This window comes from Arachis ipaensis, chromosome B04, assembly GCF_000816755.2.
Source record: "Arachis ipaensis cultivar K30076 chromosome B04, Araip1.1, whole genome shotgun sequence".
NCBI lineage: Eukaryota > Viridiplantae > Streptophyta > Magnoliopsida > Fabales > Fabaceae > Arachis > Arachis ipaensis.
The window spans coordinates 110,416,971-110,426,075 of NC_029788.2; positions in this window are offsets into that span (position 1 = coordinate 110,416,971).

Consider the following 9,105-nt stretch of genomic DNA (forward strand, 5'->3'; position numbering starts at 1 on the left):
CTTAGTTGCGGAATAGACTGAGTGTAGCTTCTGTATTCACTCCGAGCACCCGACCTCTTAGACTGACTGGATGGTCCCCCCGTGTAGGTATGGCTCGCATCGCCTCCCGGGCTTCCCCTTCTCCCGCGGCGTACGACCCCTACGCCTGGGTTGTTTCTGATATAAGGGACTCCCCCAATCAAATGGGCGAGGAGGAGCTCACCGAGTTCCGTCAAAACGAGTATCTATGCGGAGGAACCGACGAGGAGTCCAACTATGACGTCTTCGTCCCGGCTCCTCACGAACGCTTGTACGAGCTCAACTTCCACGCTCCTCGAGTTGCCGATTGGATTTGGTTCTATAAATCCATGTTTACTCAAGTGGGGGTTCGTATTCCGTTCTCCGCTTTTCAAATGGCGCTTCTGGGCCGGGTTTTCGTGGCACCGTCACAGCTGCATCCGAACAGTTAGGCTTCAATCCGCTGTTTCGAGATGGTTTATGAATATCTCGAGCTGCCGGTGTCCGTAGATGTTTTTCTTTTCTTTTTCAACCTTACAAACCCTTCAAAGGAAGGGAAACATAAGAAAGGGTTCATGTCTTTCCGGTCTGCCCAAGGTCGGAGGATTTTTGGTTTGTTTGAGGACTCCTACCATGGATTCAAAGATAAATATTTCAAGGTCCGCCCCGTCAAAGGTCGTCATCCTTTTTGGTTGTCGTTGGAGGGGGCACGCCTCATCCCGACCTATTGGAGCTTCGGGGCGGGGTCCAATGCCTTCGTCAAAGTATCCTACAAGGGTATGTCTGTGGTGGATAGGAAGATTGCTGATGTGTTACTGGCAATCTTCGGGAGGAATCATGTGAATCCTCACCTCTTCATGGGTGATCGGGAAGCCGGTCGGAACTATATTTGTGAGAAGTCTTTACTTGCTTTGCCTTTAGTTTCTTGCTTTTCCCAATATTTCATTACGACTAAAGAATTTTCTTTCCTTGTTACAATGGGAATGTCTGCCGAGATAACGAGCCTCCCTAACTTGTTCCAAACCTTTTTATGCGCAAGTGACGACGAGGCGGCCAATGAGAAGTCGATTGTTCCCCCGGAGGACAAGAGCAAGGCCACTTCCGAGCAAGGGGCTGTGGCCGACGAGACCGGTACCTCGGCTCAGGGTGCCTTGGCTCAAAGTGACAAGGAAGTGCGCGTTTCCCCCTTTCGCGAAGTGGTCGGTACTGGGGGTTCGACGTCCAACCCCGCTGCCGACGATGAGGTGGAGGAGATGCCCAGCCTCAAAAGGAGGAGGACGTCCAGCAGTCCCGAGGGGGTTCTCACTGTGATGGAGAAAAATTTTGACGCCGGGAATTTTATAGATTCTCAATTGATCCCCGGGACTGAGGAGCACTTCCACGATACGTCTCTTGCCGGGCAAGCGAGGTGGATGTATCGTACCCTCTTGCGCGGTGCAGTGATAGCTCGGAAGGCCGAGTTTGAGTTGTCCGAGATGGAATCTCTCTGTAGGAGGTTGGAGTTTGCTGGGAAGGCCAATAATGAACTTAAACACGAAGTTGAAACTCTTCGGGAACAACTGACCCAATCCAATGAGAAGCTCGATGCTGCCGAGAAGAAAGCCTCCGCTACCGAGAAGAAAGCCTCTACCACCGAGAAAAAATTAGAAAAGTCGGACGCCACGGTTTCCCGATTTGTCGAGTGGGAAATGACTTTACAGAGTCAGGTTGGCGTGGCTCAAGGACGGGTGCCCGCGTTGGAGAAAGAGAAGGAGGCTGTCGAAAATAAGCTTGCAACGTTGAAGACGAAGTATAAAGACGTCGTTAAGCAAGGGAAGGGCGCAATCCTGGCGACTGAGGAGGCCCTTAAAGCTCAGGTTAAAATTGTTGCTCCTGATTTCGACACCTCGGCAATTGGCGTCTTCAAGGTGATCAAGGACGGCAAGATTGTTGACGTTCCTAAGAAATGATTTTTCTTGTTCTGTACGAAACTTTTGGTTAGCCGTCATGTTTTGGCTTTTGTGAACAGTTGGTTTCTTGGATCGTTTGCTCGTTTTATCATAGTTTATACTTTTTTATTTGCTTGGTTGTGTTGTCGTTTATATTCACCGTTATTGGTTTATAGTTGCCGTTCGTTCTACCGTGTTGATGACATTCCGGCTAAGCCGGCTGAGCCAGGTCGTGGCTTTCCGTGTAGCCATTTGCTATTGTGGTAGTTGATGGGCTCCCGGGGTGATCAGTCCCGGGGCCGTGTATCGTTGTCGCTTCGCGTGGAATTCGTTTGCGCAATGGGTTGTCCAGGAAGGGTGAACAAAACAAAAGAAACAAAACTTTGCACAAGTATATTTTAGTCGGCAATTGCACGAAAGATCTATAGACCATAGCGAAAAGTACAATTCCATGAATTAAATACTTAGCTCGATTGGTCGGCATGTCGCCTTATGTGCTAAGAGTAAAACCTTCTCAAGTTGCTCGCGTTCCACGTTCTTGGGACTTCTTTGCCATCCAGCCTTTCTAACTTGAAAGCACCTTTGCCCATCGCTTCTTTAACTTTGTAGGGACCTTCCCAATTTGCCGCCAGCTTTCCCTCCCCCGGGGTCGGTAAGCCGATGTCATTGCGCCTCAGGACGAGGTCGTTTGGCTCGAACTCTCTTTTAAGCACTTTGGTGTTGTAGCGTAGGGCCATTCTTTGCTTCAGCATTGTTTCCGTCAAGTGGGCCATTTCTCTAGCTTCATCTATCATGTCCTTCTCCACGGCTTCCCCTACTCCCTTCAAAAGTAGTCGTGGACTTGGTTCTCCGACTTCCACGGGTATTACCGCATCTAGCCCGTATGTTAGTCGGAAGGGGGTCTCTCCGGTGGATGATTGCTCGGTTGTACGGTAGGACCAGAGAACCGAGGCGAGCCCGTCGGTCCAAGCACCTTTTTTATTGTCGAGCCGCTTCTTAAGCCCTAGCAGGATGATCTTGTTTGCGGACTCAACCTGTCCGTTTGTTTGGGGGTGCTCTACCGAGGAAAACTTCTGTCTTATACCCAGGCCGGTGAGGAACTCTGTGAATTTCCTGTCGGTAAATTGTGTCCCGTTATCCAAGATGACGATCTTCGGGATGCCGAACCGTGTTATCACTTACCTCCACATGAACTTCCTGCAATTGGATGAGGATATGCTGGCCAGCGGCTCAGCCTCTATCCATTTGGTATAGTAGTCAATGGCGACTATGAGGTACTTGACTTATCCAGGACCAATCGGGAAAGGCCCCAAGAGGTCGACTCTCCACTATGAGAATGGCCGGGAAGACGTTAACAAGCTTAGCTCGGAGGCCGGTGCCCTGTGGAAATTGGCGTTCTCTTGACACTTGACGCACTTTCTAACAAATCCTTTGGAGTCTGCCATCATTGATGGCCAATAGTATCCAGCTCGGATCAATTTTCTTGCTAGGGCCTTGCCCCCTATGTGATGTCCGCAACACCCTTCATGGACTTCCCTGAGGACGTAGTCCGTTTGGTCGGGGTGTAGACATTTCAATAGGGGCTGGCTGAGTCCTTTCCTGAACAGCTGACCCTGGATGATCGCATACTTGGCCGCTTCCCTTCTCAGTTTCTTGGCGTCTTTTTCGTCGTCGGGGAGTTTGCCGTTTTCTAAGAAGCTGGTGATGGGGTCCAACCATAAGGGGCTTATCTTTGATAGGTGCAAAGTGACCGCTGGCTCCCTCATCATACCTTGGATGAGAGATCGGTTACCTTCTCCCGGTTTGGTGCTAGCCAATTTTGATAGGAGATCCGCCCGCGTGTTCCTTTCTCTTGGAACGTGGTGGATCGTGACCTCCTCAAACTTCTGGCTCAAATCCCTAACTTTCTCCAAGTACTTTTGTAATAGTGAGTCTCTGGCTTGGTAACTCCCGTTTACTTGGGAGGTGACGACTTGTGAATCGCTGTATATTTCCAACCTTGTCGCTCCAACTTCCATTGCTAGGGCTAAGCCCCCTATGAGGGCTTCGTACTCTGCTTGGTTGTTTGAGATGGAAAATTCGAACTTGATCGACTGTTCGTATACGACCCCAGCTGGGCTTTCTAGGATGATTCCGGCGCCCCCGGACGTCTGATTTAAGGCTCCGTCTACGTGGAGCTTCCACCGTGTGCGCGTCTCTTCGGTTGGTTCCCCCGTCACTTCTACTAGGAAGTCAGCCATCGCTTGCGCCTTGATCGCTTGCCGGGGTTCGTACCGTATGTCATATTGGGAAAGTTCAATGGACCAAGTCATCATCCTTCCTGCCAAATCGGGTTTTTGGAGTACTTGCCGGATTCCTTGGTCCGTCCTTACGATAATCCGGTGACCTTGGAAATATTGCTTTAACCTCTGGGAAGAGGTCAAGAGTGCCAGAGCTAGCTTTTCCAGTTTGCTGTACCTCAGTTTTGCCCCTTGTAAGGCTCTGCTCACGAAATAGACTGGCTGTTGGGCCCTTCCTTCTTCTTGTACCAAAACCGCGGCCAGGGCTTCTCCTGTTATGGCAAGATATAGGTATAACGGCTCCCCGTTCATTGGCTTCCCGAGCACAGGGGGTGCCGCCAGGATTTCCTTGAAGTGTCTAAAAGCTTCCTCGCATGCGGGCGTCCATTCAAACGCTATCCCTTTCCTCATGAGGTTAAAGAAGGGTAGGGCTTTTGTTGCCGAAGCTCCGAGAAAATGGGATAACGCGGTAAGTCGCCCTGCCAATCTCTGGACGTCCTTGATACAACCCGGGCTCTTCATTTGGAGTATCGCTTGGCATTTCTCAGGGTTAGCTTCTACCCCCCTTTGAGTTATCATGAACCTTAGGAACTTTCCAGCTTCCATGGCAAATGCGCATTTGAGGGGATTAAGCCTCATGCCGTGTTGTCGGAGAGACGCGAATACATTTGCCAGGTCACTCAGGAGGTCATCTGGTCGCGTAGTTTTCGCGAGGATGTCGTCCACATAGACTTCCACCGTCTTACCTATGAGGTCGCGGAATATTTTGTTCATCAGTCTTTGGTATGTTGCCCCCGCGTTTTTTAAGCCGAATGGCATCACCTTATAACAGAAGGTTCCCCCAAGCGTTATAAATGCTGTCTTGTCCTCGTCGGGTCGGTGCATCGGTATCTGATTGTAGCCGGAGTACGCAACCATAAAGCTCAGATACCGGTAGCCCGCCGCTGCGTCGACAAGTGCGTCTATGTTGGGGAGAGGGAAACAATCTTTAGGGCATGCCTTGTTAAGGTCGGAGTAGTCTACGCACATTCTCCATTTGCCGCTGTGCTTCTTTACCAGAACCACATTCGAGAGCCAGGTCGAGTAGTCTAGTTCTCGTATGAATCCTGCTTCTAGGAGGCCGGCCGTCTGCCTGGCCACCTCCTCCGCCCTCTCCCGCGACATCTTTCTCCTCCGTTGGGCTACCGGGCGTGCTTCCGACTTGACGGCCAGGTGGTGTGACATGACTTCAGGGTCTATGCCCGGCATGTCAGCCGGTGTCCAGGCAAACAAATCCCCATTGGCCCTGATCATTTCCACCAGAGGCTCCTTCAATTCATGTGGGAGGTTTCTATTGACAAACGTGAACTTTTCCTCCATGTCACCGACCCTAAACTTTTCCAAGTCCCCCTCTGGTTCTGGTCTGGGCTTGTCGTCTACCCTAGCGTCTAGGTCAGCCAGGAACACTCCCGATGCTTCCTTAGATTTCTTCCTTAGGGAGAGGTTGGCGTTGTCGCAAGCGACTGCCGTTTCTAGGTCTCCCCTTATGGACCCTATAGATCCGTCGTCGGTAACAAACTTCATGACTAGTAGCTTTGTGTTGATTATTGCTTCAACATCGTTAATCGTCTTCCTCCCCAAGATGATGTTGTAGGCCGTGGAATCTCGAAGAACCACGAACTCAGCCATTGCCGATCTTCGGCCTTGGGCTTGTCCCACAGAAATTGGCAGGGATATTACTCCATCTGGCTTGATGAAGTGGTTGCCTAACCCGATGACCCCGTGCTGATGAGTCGATAGGTCGGCGTCCCTTAATCCCAGTACATCGAACACGTTGCGGAACATGATGTTCGAGTCTGCCCCCGTGTCAACAAGGATTCGTTTTACGAGGCCTGTTCCCACCCTGGTCGTGATGACCATGGGTGGACTTTCAGGGGCCTCGTCGAACCACTGATCTTCCGGGCCGAAGGAGATACATGGGGGCTTCTTAGAGCTTCGCATCAGCGCGGAGGAGACCGCCAGGATCTTGGCGTCTTTCTTGTGCGCCGATCTCGACCTTGGTGCGGTGTTTTTAGCGGTTACTACGTTTATCACAGTGAGACCGTGGTCTTTGTCTTCTGGTTCTTGTCGCCGCTTTGCCACCCGGGTCTTGCCTTCCTCGTCTTGGTCGCGATGTCGCCTCCTCGGCTCCCTTATGAGATGGGAGAATTCCGAGAGTTTACTGTCCCTTATGGCTTGCTCTAGTGCATCCCTTAGGTCTGTGTTTGGTGCCCATAGCCCTTGTGGTAGTCACAGTAGAGGCTCTTGTTTCCCCCCGTGCGGTCCTTGAGTGGTCGGGGCTTCGACAAGATTCCTTTCTCGGCTATTTGCTGGTAAACTTCCATGATGGGGAGAGTGAGTGGAGTGTAGTTGGTGAATTTCCCAATCCGGGGAAACGTTCTGGGTGCCTTGCTCGGCCCTCCGCCTTGTTCTTTCTGTCTCTCTCCGTTACCTTGCTGCCTATTGGCAGCCACGACCTGGCTCACCTCCTCGTCATTTATGTATTCCTTAGCTACCGTTTGGATTTCGTGCATCGTCCAAATCGGTTTCGTGGTGAGGTGTTTTCGGAAATCCTCGTTCAGGAGGCCGTTCGTCAAACAGAGGCTGGCCACCGAGTCGGTTAGGCCGTCAATTTTCAAGCATTCGTCGTTGAAGCAGTCCAGGTATTTTCTGGTCGTCTCCTCAGACCTTTGGGTTATCCCGAGCAGATTGATCGGGTGCTTTGCCTTTGCTATTCGTGTTGTGAATTGAGCTAGGAAGGCACGGCTGATGTCCGAAAACCCATAGATGGATCCCTGCGGGAGGCCGTTAAACCACCGGATCGCAGGTCCAGCCAGGGTGACCGGGAAGGCCCGGCACCTCACCTCGTCTCCTACTCCCTCCAGATTCATTCTAGCCTCGAAGGCCATGAGGTGCTCCATAGGGTCTTGGGTTCCATCGTACCTCATGTCCGTTGGTTTGTCGAAGTGCTTCGGCAACCGGACCTCAAGGATGGACCGATGGAACAGGGTGGCGCCCATTATCACGGGTCGCTGCGTCCTCATAGGCCTCCATTCTCTGTCTTCGCGGTCTTGTCCCGGGTGACACATTTTCTTGCCTCGGGAGTAGATGATTGTGTCGTTTCGTCTTCTCGGGATGGGCGAATCTTCTCGGGTGCTTTCCGCTTCCGTTCTGGATGCGGAGGCGTGCCGGGGGAGACTCTGGCGGGAATCTCGCTCCCGGCTTTCAGGGGACGGGAGGTAGCTAGGATCTGTGCTTCGTCGATCGCGCTCCTGATCGGCTAGTTGTCGTTCCAGGTTCTGGACCCTATGGCGTAACTCCTGCATTATTCTGGCGCTGTCACCGCCAGTTTCTCCGAAGGGTCGTGTCTCCCGCGTCCTTGTGCGTGATTCGGCGTGTTGTCGGGGGGACCTTCGTCGCCCTCCCGGTGAGGCGACAGAGGCTACCCCCTCTGCGCCGGCTGTTCGGCCTTGGTCTCCAAAGCCCGGCACGACTTCCATTCAGAAGAATCCCCACAGACGGCGCCAATGTTCTATTGAACGGTTACCGGACGGTTCGGGTGGAGTTTTGCAGAGCTGGGAACGCTTCAATCGCGGTCGTGCTAGGATCCGGTCAGCCGGGTAGCCGAGCTCTCGTTGTGGAAGGAGGGGGGTCACCTGCAAAGACACTCCGACGCTCTAGTCAGTTAGTGTGCAGGTGAGAAATGGATTTTTGGGGTGTGTGACGTACCTTGGGGGAGGGGTAGGACCCTCCCCTTATATACGATGTCAGATGTGGGTCCCACGAGGGCAGAACCCACCTTCTTCGAAGTTTCCTTGTACAGCTGTGGCGGCCAGCTTTCCCGGATGCGTGTGCGGGTCGAATGTGGGCGTGTCATCCTACCGTTCAGGTCGGGTTGTGAGTGGGTCAGGTCAGCCCAAGTTCCCTTTTGGGCCGAGCCGTAACAAAATATAACATTCTAAAATTTACCGTGACAATGTGAATAAATTTTGTAGATAGAGAGTTAATACGCAATGTGTTATAACACACAGAATGCGTATTGGATACGTGTCATCATTTTAGCAACATTAAAAAAATATATTAAATATGTGTTATCATCCTAGTAACACGCAAAATACGTGTTGAACATTTTTTTTACACTTTCACAATATTGTAATATATTTTAAATACTATTTTTATCTTTATATTAAAAATAATTTCTGTTTCAATGTTTTTACATTTTTTTATTTATTTGTTTGGGCTGAATCCTTTAACCAAATTATGATATCATACCATACGGAAAAAGAAAAAGACTCAAGTAGGTACAACAGATTAATTATTAATTTATTAGACTAAAAAATACCGTTAAAAAAAAGGGTAGGCTCCGTTCCACTTCCAGTTCCAGTTAGTTTCTTTACAAGTCATAATCACAAACTGATCACTGATACAATATTGTTTGTTACCGTTTCTCATAAGTCACATCACATGTGACTCCCACTGTGGGCCCCGTTCTACATGGTCCACCAAATAATCACTTATTTGAGAGACAATAGAATAGTTTATCAGTGTATTTTTTACTCTGGTAGTAGAATAGTTTGAGAGACAATAGAATAAAGAATCAATTATTTTCCATTTGAGTAAACATGATAATCATAAAAAAATTAGACATTTTAATTTGGCATTTCGAAACAATAGTAGAAAAGTGATGAAAATAATTATTTAACACTAAATATATGAATAAAGAAATTTAATAATTTGCACAATAACTTTTTTAATATCTTCACGTTAAAAGGGAGGGAAGGGGGAGGGAGATGCATAGGTGAATTGATATATTATTTATTGTTAGGTGATATATTTTGATATTTTAAATATTTTTTAATGATAAAAATTCACGTACAGTTATT